Raw genomic sequence first — 17,528 nt, forward strand, 5'->3', positions numbered from 1 at the left:
CCCTGGCGGGAATAATCCCGCTCTAGCGTCTTGCATGGAACAGAGAGCTAATTTAAGAATTCCAAACCCCTATTTCACAATACACCTTCATCCCATGACACTCAGAAGATACATGTTCACGTTAAGATCAGTTTTGGGAGTTCTACTTGCCCGAATTCAATTTCGTAAAGTCGTATGGATTCCTTAACGTCTTAGCTATCTAGTCATATGATCAAAATCATATTTAGGTCACCCAATTGTTACCAGATTTCCCTAGATCTTACTGACTCTGATTTCATCCAAATCTAGACTAGGTTGGGAAATTCCAAGTTACTACAAAAAAGTTTTCTGACCCAAAAAATTTTCCCGTTGGCTTTTCTATAACGACGGAAACCGGTCGTTACAGAATTGATTTTAAGTCCTTTTTCGAAATAAGTTTCCCTAATAAGTTCCTAAAGCCTTGGGTAATGTTTTAAAGTACTAAATTTCAAATTTAAACTTTAACTTTAGAATTAGGTTTTGTGTTGATTGACCCACTTTTCAAGGGAATTGATGTGGGTATTGTTGTTTCCGAAAAGTGATTGTGAATACTTGATTATTATAGATTGTGTGGCTTTTGAAGTGATTGAGAAGGGGAAGACTCAACTCTTGGAGTGAATATTGATTAATTTAAGACAAGTGATCTACTAAATGTTGTATTCTAGTAGAATTTGTATACTTCATTTGTTGTTTGTATGTTGGGAGTAATAGGGATGAGGCGAAGGGTTTAATTTGTCCATTTGATACATCTAAATGAATAAAACTGGGTTGAAATGAAAAAGTCTTTGTGATAAAGGTGAAGATGTAAATTGCCTTATTGTGACCCTTGTTGATTGATAATGAAATGCTTGAAAGGATGAATGAGGACCTGAATTGTGTGAATTGTTGTCTATTTTGTGTGGTGTGATATTGCTTGTGTGTATTGACTGTGAACACTGCGATGAGACATGTGATAAATTATAATGTCGAGGTCTTTACCGGTGAGTCCTATGATTCCGCGATTTTTGTTGATGAGTGTTGTGATGCCGAGGTCATTTCCGGTAAGTGTTTATAATGCCGATGGGAAATGGTTCTGTCTAGTGATTTGTTATAAAACCGATGGGAAATCATTCCGTCTAGTAATATAAAGCCGATGGGAAATGGTTCCGGCTAGTTATATAAAACCGATGGAAAATGATTCCGACTAGTGATTTGATATAAAGTCGATGGAAAATGGTTCCTCCTAGTGATATTGTGCCGATGGAAAATGCTTATGGAAAGAGATTGACTATTGTAACATTATTAATTTGATGCTTATGTGTGACTTTCATGTTACTTAAGGTTGATGTAATTATTGCGTGTGACCGAACTACATGAATTTGACTTTGACTTTCTTGATTCATTGATTATTGATTGTGACTTTTGAGTTGTGGATATTGAGCCTTGTAAGCCGTGTATTGTAGAATTTTAGGTTTGGCTGATTTCTGTGTAGGTTGTAGTTTGAGGAGGTTCGGTTGGAGAATAAGGGGTATTCATTTTCTAGCTAGATGCCTCTTTTTCTGGGTTGCTTGTTGGGTACCATATTGTTGGTACTCACCACCTGCTTCTACACTTGTGTAGGTTCTGAGCCTAGACCCATGTGATTTTCTTCCTCTTCTTCTCCTGACTGTCGAGGCTCGTTGAAGGACTTGAGAGGTAGTTGTTTGTCATCCTAGCAGGCCATATTTTCCTTTTCTTTAAGCTTTAGTCTACTTGAGAAACAAATACTAAGACATGTATTTATCTTTCAAATTCTGTATTTTTATGAGTGGCTTGTATATGTGACAACCAAGTTATGGGGTATTGTCCAGAATGAATAAGTTTTTCGCCTTTGTCTTGTTTTTGCTTTATATTTTTGTATTTCTTTTGTGTTCATTGGGTTGAGGCTAACTTGTCTTGGGGGAAAAAAACAAGTGCCAACACGTCCATTTTTAGGTCGTGAAAGATGTTGACTGCCAGAGCCAACAGAAGAGTTATGTTGATAGGAGAGTTAGAGCCTTCGAGTTTATGGAGGGCGATCATGTTTGGCTTAAAGTATTACCCATGACGGGTGTGATGAGGTTTGGGAAGAAGGACAAGCTTAGTTCTAGGTCCATTGACCCTTTTGAGATTTTCGGGCAGATTGGAGAGGTGTCCTATAACTTGGCCTTGCCACCTAGCTTGTCACCGGTGTATCCGGTATTCAATGTTTCCATGCTTCGAGAGTATGTACTAGACGAACCCTATGTAATTTCACTTGATTTAGTGGTTTTTGGTTCAAACTTGACATTTGAACAGGAGCCTATAGCTATGTTGGATAGGCAGGTTTGAAAGCTACAAAGGAGATTGCTTTAGTAAAGGTACAATGGAAGCACTATTCGATCGAGGAAGCTACTTGGGAGATATATGCATGCAAGATATCCTTAACTTTTTGAAGATTTATGTACGTTTTTTTACTTTACGTTCGAGGAAGAACATGATTTTTAGTGGTGAATCATGTAATGATCTCGAAGGTCATATTTGGAAATTTTCAGAAAATTAGTATTTCGTTCCTCCTGATAGTTGCCCAGAGTCATTTCAGATTAGTTTGCGCTATTGGTTTTAAAATTTGATTGAAAAGTTGTATTTTTGGAAGATTTGAGTTTTGAAAGGTTTAAAGTTGTAAAAAAAAATTGGTAACAACTAGAGTTTCGAATCTCAAAATAGAATTCTATCAATGTAACATCTGGGAAATTAGAAAGTTGAAAAGGAAAGGAAAAGTGCAGTTTTGGAACTGATCCAATGGCCTACGACACAGACATACAGACCGTAGGAAGTCCTATTGTCCATCGTAAAGGAATCGTAGAACTGGAGTTGAATTTTTAGAATTTTAAGTTTCTGAAGTTTGACCTATGAATGGACAAGATAAGAAGTGGGAAAGTGGACGAATTGTAGATGGGCTCCGTAGGGGTAATCCATACTAATTAAAAATTTGTGTTAAAATTGAGGTCTATTTATAGTGTCTACGGACCGTAGAAAGTTAGGCAGTCCATATAATGGTGTCGTAGGAAGGTTGCCAATATTAGGCCTGAGTAACTCAACGGTTTACCAGTACGGTCCGTAGGGTCCTCCGATAGTTATTTCTTAAGGGTATTTGGGTATTTTTCTATGAACTTTACTACCTATACTATGTTGTTTTGACCCTAATTTTAAGTTCTATAACTATCCTACTACTCCTAAAATTACCCCAACACTCTCATTCCCTCAAAATCCCAAATCCCATTACATTCATCTTCTCCAATTCTCTCTCAAGTGCAAGAACAAAACTAAGGTTTCAAACTCCAAGTCTCATTTCTCCCCTATTGCTTTTGGGCTTTGATCTTCAAGGTATGTAGGATTTCATTAATGGACTCTATTCACTCATTGAGCCCCAAATATTTCTCAATTATCCAAGTTTAATTTCATCAAATTGATTAGATTTTCATTCAATTCTTCATGAGTTCTAATTGCATTTATTCAATTGGTTGATTTTGATCTTATTATAATTTGTTTGACTCAATTACATACTTTTCAATTGATTTCATATGAACCAATGCATTATTCATGACTTTGACTTTGAACTGTTAAAAACATGAATTTATGAAGAAGTTGTGAATCTATGAATCATGTTTTCATGAAAGTTATGCATGATTTATGAAAAATGAATGGTTTATGATCTAAATTTGCTTTAAGATAAGCATCAACGAAATTGTGAAAGGATTTTCTCACATATTAAGGAATCATGATTGGCGAAAGGTTTTTTCACACATGCATAATTCATGATTTAAGGAGCTACTCTATGATGTTTTAAGTTTGGATTAGTAACTTAATTGTGATTTCCATATATGATGATATGTTTACGAATATGGCTATTCCATTGGGATTTTACTTAGCACCGAGAGGATATTGAGATGGAGACTCTCCCATTAGTAGAGGTTGAGTCTCAAGTGGCAATCTCCTTGCCCCTAACTACGTGCCCCCGTAGGATTGTCTTAAGTGACATAGATAGTGGATACACATATGCTAGAAGTTAAGGTCTTTGATTTGGCAAGTAAGGATATTTTTTTTTTTCAATTTGGGAGTAAGACAGCGGATTCCATGTTATAGCTAACATGGTCTATGTCGGTTAATGGTAAAAATCCCACAAAATGAACTAAGTTACTTGCAAGGTTTATGAAGCTTTCAAGATGATTTTAAGATGCATTGACCATGTTCATGATTTATGATTCTTCTTAAAGAGGTTTTACTATGTTTATCTTGGTCATGCATATCATGCTTTCCTTTATGTTCCCTTATGATCATGTTTCAGGTTTTTATGTGTATCCCTCATACTTAGTACATTTTATGTACTAATACATACTTGTACCTACATTTTTTAAATAATGTAAGGTCCGGCAATCTTTTTCCTCCCACTCGTGGCCAGTAAATTGCTTTATAGATTGAAGACTTGGTGAGTCCTCATATTCTAAGGACCTTGTCACCTATGTTTACATTTTTTTTTATGTATTTAGGTTTTTTGCAATGTATGTGGTGTATGAGTTACGACCCATCCACTCTTGATATATTATATTGGATTGTTAAGACTATGATTGACTTCCACTTTTATGTCAAACTCGTTCATGCTATGAGATTTCTTACTTTAATTCTCGCATTTTCTATTATGTTGTGTTGTATGTATGTCAAGTGGCTTGTGTAGGGCCTCACATGATCTTAGACGTCATATCACGTCTAGGGTATACTTTGGGTCGTGAATCCACCTAAGATAGAAGTTTAGGGTCATTGCCTTGGTAAGTAACAACATCTTTTTTCGGTGTGGGAGAAAGACACTGGATTCCACGTTGTAGATCAAGTGGTCTATGTCGGTTAATGGTATTTATCCCACAAAATTAACTAAGTTGCTCATAAAGGTCTATGAAGCTTTCAGTATGATTTTAAGATGCATTGATCATGTTCATGATTTATGATTCTTCAAAGGGTTTTACTATGTTTTAGCTCAGTCATGCATATCATGATTTCCTTTATGTCTCCTTATGATCATGTTCATGTTTTATGCATATCCCTCATACTTAGTAGATTCCATTTACTAATGCATACTTCTTCTTACATTGTGTAATAATGTAGGATCTAATTATCTTCTTCCTCCCCCTCATGGCTAGTTGATTGCTTTGTTGATTGAAGACTTGGTGAGTCCTCATGTTCCGAGGACCTTGTCACCTATTCTTACATTCTTTTATGACTTTAGTTTTTTGGCATTGTATGTGGTGTATAAGTTACATGTAAACCACTCTTGATGTATTAGATTGAATTTTCGAGACTATGATTAAACTTCCACTTTTATGTCAAACTCCTTTATGATATGAGACACTCTTCTTAAATTCTTGTATTTTTCTATTATGTTGTGTTGTATGTATATCAAATGGCTTGTATAGGGTCTCTCGGAGTCTTATATATTCCATGTCACGTCTAGGGTGTACTTTGGGTTGTGACAACTACAATCTCTCGTAACTGAAAAATATGTGTGACTCTCTATAATTACAATAATCCTATTAAAAGTATTTATAATGGTCCATAAATTTGAAATTCTAACAAACTCAAATTGCATGCCGATATCATCTACGGTACAATCTACGGGTCATATATTGATCCATGATCCATGGATTGCCTTTAATTATAGCGTTGATCTTTCATTAGAATTTTTGAACTTTCACGAGAATTGATCTATGGACCGTACTTTGATCCACAGTCCATAAGTGCATTCGTAAATTCATCTGCTAGCTTAATCTTTTTCAAATGTACAGACTATGAATGTGATATATGAACTGTACTTCCTTTCACAAATGGATCATCTGCATATTTTATTTTTGCGCCTTCTCTGATTCACTTCACTGTGTAATTCATAGACTATATTTTAATCCATGATCATGAAATTTTTTATTTCTGACAATTTCTCAGCTTTGTCTTCTTTTGACCTTTTCAACTTCTAAAATCTATAAAACTATATTCTAACATTAAAAACACACATAAAACATGTAGAATGAAATATAGAACTAAACCAAAAGCCATCGTATGTGCCCTAGTTTCATGCTACATCAACTACTACAACAAATAACCTGTTTCTATTAAGATTAATTCATACAATTCTTTAGTAATAATAGTTAATTTCTTGGAGTGTTTTCAAAGCAATGTCTTGATTATTTTCATAGTAGATTTTTCATGACCCAAAGTACCCTAGACGTGACATGGCATATAAGATCCCGAGAGGCCCTACACAAGTCACTAACATACATATATACATAGTAATAGACAAAAGTAAATCATTTCATTTCAAGAAAAGAGTTTCAACATGAATTGGAAGTGTAATATAGTCTTGACAAGTCATCTATTACATCAAAGGAGTATTTGGGACATACCCCGTACACCACATACAACATCCGAAAGTAAATAAGACATAAGAAAAGCAATAAATGTGCCATGGTCCTCGGAGTATGACCGAGTCCTCAAATCCTTAAGATGATCAACTAGCCACGAATGGAGTGAGAGTAATCTTCAATCCCTACATTAGTGAAACAATGTAGGTACAAGTATACATTAGTACATGAAATGTACTAAGTAAAGGGGATATGCATGAAAACGTAAAACATGATCATAAGGGGACATAATCAAAAACATGAAGTGCATGACCAAGCTAGCAGAATAAAAATCTTTAAAGAAGAATCATAAATTATAAACATGGTCAACGCATCTTAAAAACATAAGTAAAGCTTCATAAAACATTTGAGAGTAACTATGTTTAGTTCATTTTGTGGGATATTAGCTTTGACCGACAGTAGGCAATGCAAGCTATACATGGAATCTGATGTAACTCCCATATCAAGAAGGGAGAGTCTACTTGCCAAGGTAGTGCTGGAAAACATATATGCACAGCGGAAGCATACCCTAATCTTACTGCTTACATCAGTAATAGATAACCAAATCGTTTATGCTAGAACACATATAATATGCTAGAACACACAAACTTACTGAAATTTAATTCAAGAACTACCTCTTGAAGCGTGATCAGGTACATTCAAGTGAATTCCCAACATAGACAGACCTTCAAGCGAATCTACAAGATAGACAATAACTATGACTATGGTCTTCTATAGTGATCCCAAGTTCACATCCGAACTCTCTCAATACTTGGGTGGGCAAGTATGAATAGAAAACTTATCCATCTTATTCTAGGTTAGGAGAATCTCTATTTATAGAGATTTCTTCCCCAATCCAAAAAGGAGAAGAAAACACAGTTTTCTTGAAAAACAAGAAAACACACGCCTACTCCTTTTTCCTCTAAGAAATAGGATTCTGAGTTCTAGTTAAATATGGGCACTGGAGGGACCACAAAATTAATTACAGAGGGTTCCTATTATGGAAATAATTCCAAATAATTAATTTGAATTATTCTTACCATAATAAATTACAAATCATTCCACAAGAAATTCATAATTGCACTCCTTTATTTGTATTTCGTAATTCCCCATTAAACATATGTAATTTCCCCATGTTAAGATTTCAGATACTAATCAATAAATTAAATTACTGACGAATTTAATTTAATGATTAATTTCTTTTAGAGCACTACTTAACTTATTTCATGTGTCGGATTCATAAATCCACTTGCAAGGTTTGACACGATGAAAACTTATAAGTTTCTCAAAGAGGCATATCAATCAATCTCTATAACGAGACATGGATTCCATCAACTAACATATTATTTCACCAATATATATTATTATCATCGAACTTACCAGGCATATTGACCCATCTCAGAATCTCATCTTTTAATAAATCAAAACGATAATTAATATATACAGATCATAATAGTTATACCAGGATTAAGAATATAAGTATATTTAATAGTTTAGAGACTATGTTTTGTCAGTCGGTCTAAAACAACTATCTCTACTCAATCCCGTTCAATACATACAAAATGCACTAGAACAAGAAGTTGGAACTATACCATTCCCATAATCAAGATAAATTACATGTAATCTTGTGCTACAATCGTACCGATGGTATGTGAAATTTCCATCCTAGATTGTGAACAAAAAACTTTATACTTATAAGAATCGATGATTTAATCCTCTGTGTATAAGCTAAAACTCTACACACTAAATCATCTACTATATAAGTAAACAGACACCATAAACGAATATATGATCTATTAAAATTGAGAAAATATTTATTCTATAATAAACATTATTTCTTAACACATGGTTAATAGTATATATCCCAACAATCTCCCACTTAGACTTTTAACCATCACAATTGTTATAATGTACTATATCTAAATGCATGGTTAATAGTATATACCCTAATAATCTCCCACTTAGATATTTAATCTTGAAAATTGTTAGAATACTATGTCTAAACACATGATTAATAGTATATACCCTAACAATCTCCCACTTAGACTCTTAACTATGCATTTACAACTTTCACAAGCATTCCTTTATTTCTATTTTCTCATGCAATTTTGTCTAGTAGTGCTTCATTGTAACAAATCAATTTTGTACTAGATCTTGAGAGAGCTTCTCATGAAACCTTCCAAGAGTGTACTTCTTTTCAAATCATAAAAGTTCTCTCAAGCATACAAAACAAATCAATCTTCGCTATGATTCTCCCACTACGACTAAGCACTACATAATCACACTTTCATGATCTCAAGTCTTAATATTTTCTTCAAAATCTTTCGATATTGAAATATTAACAACTTTTCATGTAGTGTTCTTCAATTTGCTCAACATCACTTCCACTACTTGAGGTAGTAGTTTTCTTATGTCTAGCAACGTTTCTCTCACTACTTAAATGCAATGGAACATCATTTCTGACATACCGATTAGATGTTTTTGAGCGTCAGAATTTATAATTGACTTATTTGTTATTTCTTGTAAAACTAGCTTACTTCTAGGAACATGGTTTACTAAATGATCCTTTTCTAGAAATCAGAAAATTGTGTTAACAATTGTCTTATTTTCTTTAGGACACTATAATAATCCTTCTTTCATTTTTTAGGATATCTAATTAACACACACATTCCGTTCTTAATTCCACTATTCTTATTCTCCCACTCAGCACATGTGTTGAACAATCCTATATCTGAACATGTCACAGATTAGACTTACGTCAAATCCAACTAGTTCTATAGTTGTTCAAGGTATTGATTTGAAAGACATTGAATTCAGAATGTGATATGTAGTTATTAGAACCTATCCCAAAAGAAACAAAATGACTAATAATAAGTCAATAATTAATCTTATCATCTTCATAAGAGTCTACTTCTTTTCTCTTCTATACCAATGTATTATAGAGTGTCTGGTGTAGACAGTTGAAATGCAATTATTTTATAAGATAAGTGACTTATAAGCTCTGCAAAGAGGTTTACGTCACTACAATCAAATTGCAATGACTTTATATATTTTTCATGATGCTATTTTCATGTGTCTTAAATATTTTGAGTTTATTAAGACATTTAGACTTACAAAACATCAAAAAAAAAATCCATATCATGAATAACCTTCTTGAAAACTCAGAATACTCAAATTCACCTCTTGCCCAAATGCTCATTTATTACACAAATCAGAATAGATTAATTATAACTTATCACTACCTCTTTTTCCTTTTCTAAGAGGAAAGTTCTCTTAGTCATTTTTCCTTCTAAACAAGACTCACATGTTGGTAGTGACTTCACTTTTAATGAATCGTTATGTTCATCCATTAACCAACCTTGAAATTCTATTCAGAATAAATGACTTAGACACTAATGTACAGATAAGTTTCATTCAATTTAAAAGATATTTTCCCTTATGAGACAGATTAATATAATTCAATTCCTGAGAAATAATACTAATAAAAGAATTAATCACGCATCAATATGCCACAAGAAATAAAATATTCATCAAACTCAATGATAGGAAAGTTACAACCAAAAATATTAAATATTCATCTCTTATCTAGTTAGAAACTGAAAATAATTCCTTCTAACATAAGGTACATGTATAATGCATTCTTTGAATTAATATCTTTATCTCTACCAAAAGAAAAGCTTAAGTAGTACTAAGTGGATGTGTAAAGTCTATTGAGAATATGAGATATAATACTTTAAATAGATCATAATATTTTGAATAATCCTAAATAACAAAATTCAGGGCTCATTTATGCATATATATCCATGCATCTCGAATAGCCAATCGATGGAATTGGAGAACTACTCATGCAATACACATGTACAATGACCGATTATTCACTCCATAAACTTATACAGACCTAACTCAAATGGAGAGTCTACTGTTAGTTTAAGTCAAGTGAAAATCCTCTAGTTACATTGATCCAATTCTATATTACTCAGTTTAGGAGAGTTAATACAGATTATCAAAACTAGACGATTAAATACATAGTGACTTGTATCAATTTCATCTGATAGGGAGGAAAGTCTAAGCCAACACATAAAATTAATACTTCACTACTATTTAATCAAATATGACCAAAAACTCATATAACAATCCAAAAATAATTAGTTTCTTACTAGGTCATTCTTATGAATCTACCAAATTCCACATCAATCAGAGTTTTTTTTTTCGAATTCCAAAACTATGATCAATTTGGTTGAAATTGTTGTTTGGCCAAAATAGAATTTAAGATTTTCCCGCTCAGTAATTCTTATCATATATCATCATTTTGTGAAATAGATACACGAATTAAGAATAAAGAACGAAATTCTAAAATTCCAAAAGAAAAGCATGCTTATGTATACATTGAATATTAAAATTCAAAAACACACCTCATAGATATCAATGCATCTTGAACAATAAATTTTGATGAAAAAATGACTACTCATGCAACATACATATGTGGTGTCAGATATTCACTTCAACAAATTTAGAACAAAAGCTAACTCAAATGGAGAGTATATGTTATTTTAAGTCAAGTGAATATCATTATCCCTAGATCCATTGATCTAATCAAATATTACTCAGTTTAGGAGAGTCAATACAGATAATCAAAACTAGAGATTCAACTTTAATGACTTGTATTAATTTCATCCGTTATGGAGGAAGGTCTAAGCCAACACATGAACTTAATACTTCACTAAAATTTAGTCATGTAGACCATAGAGAACAAACTCTATCACCACTATATATCATAGTTGAGTAATTTTTCAGTAAAATTATTTTTTCAAGATACAAAACTTATCTAAAAAAAAACATCATCTGAACGACCTCAAATTACCAAATCAATGCATAACATGAGTATTTTAAATTTGATCATTTCTGATGAAACTATCAAATTTCAGATCAATTGGAGTTCAAAAATAATATTTATCTCCAAAGCTATGATCAAATTCAGATTCAAACAATTTGAGGAAAAGTGAACAGATCTACATTCTTATCACATATCAATTTATGTTAATTCATCACGTGTAATCATGTACCACATATAACATAAATAAAACCAATATAAAGAATGTCATTCATACTAAATCACATTTTAATTCCAAAGAACAACTTTAAAGTCATTTTAACGACCTCATGGAATCATAACCAAATAACAATGAGTACTTCTTACTAGGCCGTTATCAATGAACTTACCAAATTTCAGGTCAATTGGAGCCTATAAAGAATCTTTATTTCCAAAGCTATGACCAAATTAAAATTCAAGTAATTTAAGCATTTTTAGGAATTAAAACAATATGGTCTACATTCTTATCACATATTACTTCATATTAAATCACCACGTGTAATGATGTTCCAAATTTAACATAAACATAACTAACATAAAGAATGATCTTATCATACTCAAATCAAATTTTAATCTGACAAACTATCTAAAACCCATCTTAATGATCTTCGATGGAACCATCAAATTTCAAGTCAATCAGAGATCATCAAATTCATGACCACCTAATATGACCAAATTTGAAAAATAATCGATTTAGGCATAGTTAAAGATTAAAATAACTTGATTCAGATTTTCATTCTCTTTTAATAATTATCCCATGAGCACAATACATACGTTGTGTCCTTTTACTAAGACTCACAACACCTACTTGTATCAAAATTGTCCTTTCATATTAATACATCTGAGAATTAAAGATATTACATTTTTCTCTTTTAGACCGGAGAAAACCTTTACTATCTATTCTCGTGAATTAATTGAGTGTTACTAGTATCTAAAGGAATATCTCCCTTCAAGTATACAAACATTTATCAGTATACATTTATGCAAGACAATTTACACATAACACATTGAACATATTTTAATGACTCAAACAAATAGACTACATTAACTAATCCTATTTACTAATCATAATATACAATTCATGTATTAAAATTTCACATGTATAAAAAAATTTAAGAATTTTCAGTGATTTCAAATAAACAAATCACTTTGATTTATTAATCACAAAATTCTTAAATTATTATACATGTAATAAATAGCGCTCAAATAATTATTAAAAAGGAAAAAGAAAAACAAACAGAACACCCAAAATCCTACCAATTTTCGGCTCAAACAGAATCCATAGAAAAACTTGAATTTTACTTGTTGACCAAATTGGAAGAACCGACTATTCACAAAATCAGGATTTCAAAATTTCTGTCCATAAATTCTTATCATATAACAATTGCTCTTGAATTTAATTATTGATTCGTGACAAGTCAATGAATTAAAAGGCAACAAGACACCATTACTGTTATAGTATCCCAAGAAAATTCGACCTTAATTTCTCGTCTTAAATTCACAAAGTTGAGAATAACAATGTCCCAAAATATATCTTACTGCCGCCACAAGTCCAGTACCTTTTTTTTATAAAAAAAGTTTCACATATGTTATGATTTTTCTCGTGATGAGACTATAAATCACGAATCATAAATATAATTACCCACGTACATATCGTGTATGATTATCTATAAAGATGCAAGCAAGACTCTTGATGTCAATTGTTGGAAAACATATATACACATCGGAAGCATACCCTAATCTTACTGCTTACATTAATAATAGATAACCAAATCGTTTATGCTAGAACACATATAATATGCTAGAACACACAAACTTACTGAAATTTAATTCAAGAATTACCTCTTCAAGCATGATCAGTTACATTCAAGCGAATTTCCAAGATAGACAGACCTTTAAGAGAATCTACAAGATAGACATTAGCTATGACTATGGTCTTCTATAGTGATCCCAAGTTCACATCCGAACTTTCTCAATACTTGGGTGGGCAAGTATGAATAGAAAACTAATCCATCTTTTTCTAGGTTAAGAGAATCTCTATTTATAGAGATTTCTTTCCCAATCCAAAAAGGAGAAGAAAACCCAATTTTCTTGAAAAACAAGAAAACACACGCCTACTCTTTTTTCCTCTAAGAAATAGGATTCTGAGTTCTAGTTAAATATGGGCACTGGAGGGACCACATAATTAATTACTGAGGGTTCCTATTATGGAAATAATCCCAAATAATTAATTTGAATTATTCTTACCATAATAAATTACAAATCATTCCACAAGAAATTCGTAATTGCACTCCTCTATTTATATTTTGTAATTCCCCATTAAACACTTATGTAATTCCCCATGTTAAGATTTCAGATACTAATCAATAAATTAAATTACTGGCAAATTTAACTTAATGATTAATTTCCTTTAGAGCACTACTTAACTTATTTCATGTGTTGGATTCATAAATCCACTTGCAAGGTTTGACACGATGAAAACTTATAAGTTTCTCAAAAAGGCATATCAATCAATCTCTATAACGAGAAATGGATTCCATCAACTAACTTATTATTTCACCAATATATATTATTATCATCCAGCTTACCAAGCATATTGACTCATCTCAGAATCTCACCTTTTAATAAATCAAAATGATAATTAATATATACAGATCATAATAGTTATACCAGGATTAAGAATATAAGTACATTTAATAGTTTAGAGAATAGTTTTTGTCAGTCAGTCTAAAACAACTATCTCTACTCGGTTCCATTCAATACATACAAAATGCACTAGCACAAAAAGTTGGAACTATACCGTTCCCATAATCAAGATAAATTACATACAATCTTGTGCTACAATTGTACCGATGGCATGTCCAATTTCCATCCTAGATTGTGAACAAACAACTTTATACTTATAAGAACCGATGATTTAATCATCTGTGTATAAGCTAAAACTCTATTGTAACACCCCTCAAAATGAAGTAGGATAAAGTAGAGCCTCACATGGGTTTTATGCATTAATAGCTTTCTAAAATAAGGAAGAATAGCCTTTTAGTCAGTTTTAAAGAGTTTAGAAGTCAAACGTCAAGGGTCGACCAAGACGTTCGGAAACTAGTCTTTTACGTGTTGGTGTGTTCTAGTACGTTCTTCATGTTTTTATGTTTTGTTTGGAGTGTAAAATCAGTGGAGGTGACCCTAGTATCTTAATAAATGTTTTTAGGGTCAAAACGTCCGGGTACGACTCCCCGAGACCACCCTAAGGGTCCCCGAGGAGGACCCCAACCGTTGGCCAAACAAGCTGCCAAGGCAGCTTGAAGTTGCTCATGGAGGGAGCATGTCCGTGTCGTAGACTAGCTCTACCAAGGCCAAAAGTTTGGTCCGCGTCGCGGACTCTTCTGTCTCGAAATTTAAATTCCAGAAACTTGTGGGAACACCTCCGCGTCGCAGACTTGTTTCCCGACGAAATCTGCGAAAATAAAAAACTCAAGTTTGACTTGTTTAAAAGGTCCAACCAAATGAGGGGCAGTTTGGGTACTTTGGGGAATTATTATAAACAGTTATTCTACCTATTTTAGGGTATTTTAAGTGGTTAAACCCCCAAAACCTAGAATTAGATCTCATTATCCAAATTGAACCTTCGCTCTCAAATAAATTCTCTCTCTAGAACTCCATGAAAGATATTGATGAAGCTTCAAGCTAAGGGATGGGTTCCTACTGATTTCTCCTTCAAATTCCTAGGAAATTAATCATAAAGGTATGGGGATTTTATCTTTGATTCTCCTTTCAATCAACGAGCCAAATCAAAGTGATTTCAATGTTTTTCAAAAACACTAAAAACCCCAATTTCAATTCTAAGCTTGGGTTCTTGCATGAAAGTATTTGAAATGATGATTTATGTTAATATTGATGGTTTTAAGATAAAAAAAACTCCATGAACTCTTGCATATCTTGAAATCCTAATTTTTGGGTCTAAAGTGGGTCTATTGATTATGAGCTAATAATGTGATACTAATGTGTAGATTGTTATGGGCTATTAATTTATGTATTGTTCTATATTGAATTATGATGAATTGATGGTCAATTGTGTTATATTGAATGTTGGCCTTGAATGAGAAATTGTGACCTAAGGTTTATGATGATGATGAAGTTGTGAATGGATTATTGATTCTAGTATTTTATATATATGTATATATGTTGTAGATGTTAGAATTGTGAGGTTTGATCCCTTTGAAAGTGGGAAGGTGTTTACTTTATAAGCATGTTGTGATCATGACCTTGTAGGCAAAGTTGGATGATTGTTGTTTTGAGTAATGTTGGTTATATGAAGGTAATGTGATATGATGTGAATTTGTGTATGGTCTAAGAGCATGAAAGGTGACCTTGTGTAGAGACTTTATGTGTTATGCTTGGTTGTTGTGTTCTTTGAATGAGTTATAATGAAGGTGAGTGTAACGACCCGAGAGTACCCCCTAGTCGTTACCGGCGTATTCGACCTCGAAGAGGTCTTATACAAGCCCTTAGCATTCATCATAACATGTATCATAGAATAAAATCACGGAAAATTTAAAACTTTTACTTTGGAAGTTCAACTTCACTTCATATATGAAAAATATAATCTAACTTCGTCACAATGCACCATCTAGACATAGAAGTATCGAAAATGGGACTTAGCCCTTACATCAATAAGAAGTCTTGCAAATAGGAAGTACAACAATGTCTTTCAACATAAGTAAAGAACTAAACATAGAAGCTAGATCATAGGGTCTTGTCCTCGGACTTGAGGACTCACCAACTTGGGGAAGCAACTCCAAGTGTATTGAGAAGTAAGCTTGAATCCTCAACGGCCCGAACCTAAATGTTTGGGGAAAAGAGAGAAAATATGGGTTAGTACAACACACGTACTAAGTATGGCTACTATGCATAAAAACCATTGAAACATGCATAAAAGGACATTTTATTCAAAACATGCTTTTTGCCAAGTAAATCCAATATGCACACAAATTAAGTATCATAGTCCAAACCAACATAATATCATCCCAACATGTAGAAAGCCCAAGCAATACTAGTGCAATGCAAAGAATAGAACCCCATAACCCTATTAAAAACCAAGTATCACATTAAGCAACCTACTTCATGCATACATTCATAAGATCATATTTCATCATAACTTACCATATTCATAATGATCATAAATAACATAGCTTCAACATACATAAGTCATAATAATCGTAATCATAAGAGAACACTACTACAACCATCTCTTAGGATCCCACAAGTGCAATGTGCAAGAGAAGTCCCATACCCTCCCTTACACTATGTAGAAACCCTTAAGAAAGACCTAGTAAGAGTTCACATCTTTCATACCTTCATTTACTTTTACATTAGGGAAATATTGCAATAACCGACATAGACCATGAGAGCTACATGGAATCCGATGTTCTACTCCCACACCGAAAAGAGAGGGTTAACACTTGCCTAAGGTGTAACCATTCGTACATAGCTATCTAGGTGGATCCACTAAGCTAGAGTCCTATGTTGGCACATAGTTAAGGGTCAATGAGATTGATTCTAGAAACCCCAACTTACTAAACGTGGGGGTTTCTATCTCATGAGACAACACATACCGTAGGTAATCCAGACTTGCTAAACGTGAGGAAACCCATGTGGGGAGATGGACTTACTAAACGTGAGACCCCCATATCATTTACATGCCCTTTCGGAGCTAAGCATCTGATTCCCTTTTGTAATCATCTTTAGTCATCACATAAGTTCACATTGGCCTTTAATAGACCCTTATGTAGACATCTTACCATAATAGCTCATATGTGTTCATAAGTGAGTAATAATCCTTTCACTTTAGAGACACTTAGCAAGTGAGTAAACCTTTCACTTTACATTACACTACAATCATGAGAACTACCTTTCAATCATATAGAAATCATACCATAGTATACATACATACTTCATAGCTAATTTAAGTGTAGAGGGTTAAGGATGAGGAAACTAGGTCATCCACACCACAATAACACATTAGGTATAGCATCATTACAATCTAAGTAATTCACCTTTCATACTTGAGTTCAAAAAAGAACCAACCTTCATACCTTCTTGCCCTTCGTGGGACATCCATACTTCAATTACCAAGCAATTCATAACCAATACATAAGACAAGGTAATTCATGAAGTAATAACATAATCAACATCAATATAAGCAATTGACATATTCCCTT

The 17,528-nt window shown here is 33.0% G+C and overlaps 1 protein-coding gene across 1 annotated transcript in view; it reads left to right on the forward strand.

Moving 5' to 3' along the window:
• LOC125823318 (protein SMAX1-LIKE 4-like) overlaps nucleotides 1-17,528 on the forward strand; it is a 534,427-nt gene that overhangs the window by 132,623 nt on the left and 384,276 nt on the right. The window lies entirely within an intron of this gene.

Source organism: Solanum verrucosum, unplaced genomic scaffold (assembly GCF_900185275.1).
Source record: "Solanum verrucosum unplaced genomic scaffold, falcon-dt-bn FXZP01000214.1, whole genome shotgun sequence".
Lineage (NCBI taxonomy): Eukaryota > Viridiplantae > Streptophyta > Magnoliopsida > Solanales > Solanaceae > Solanum > Solanum verrucosum.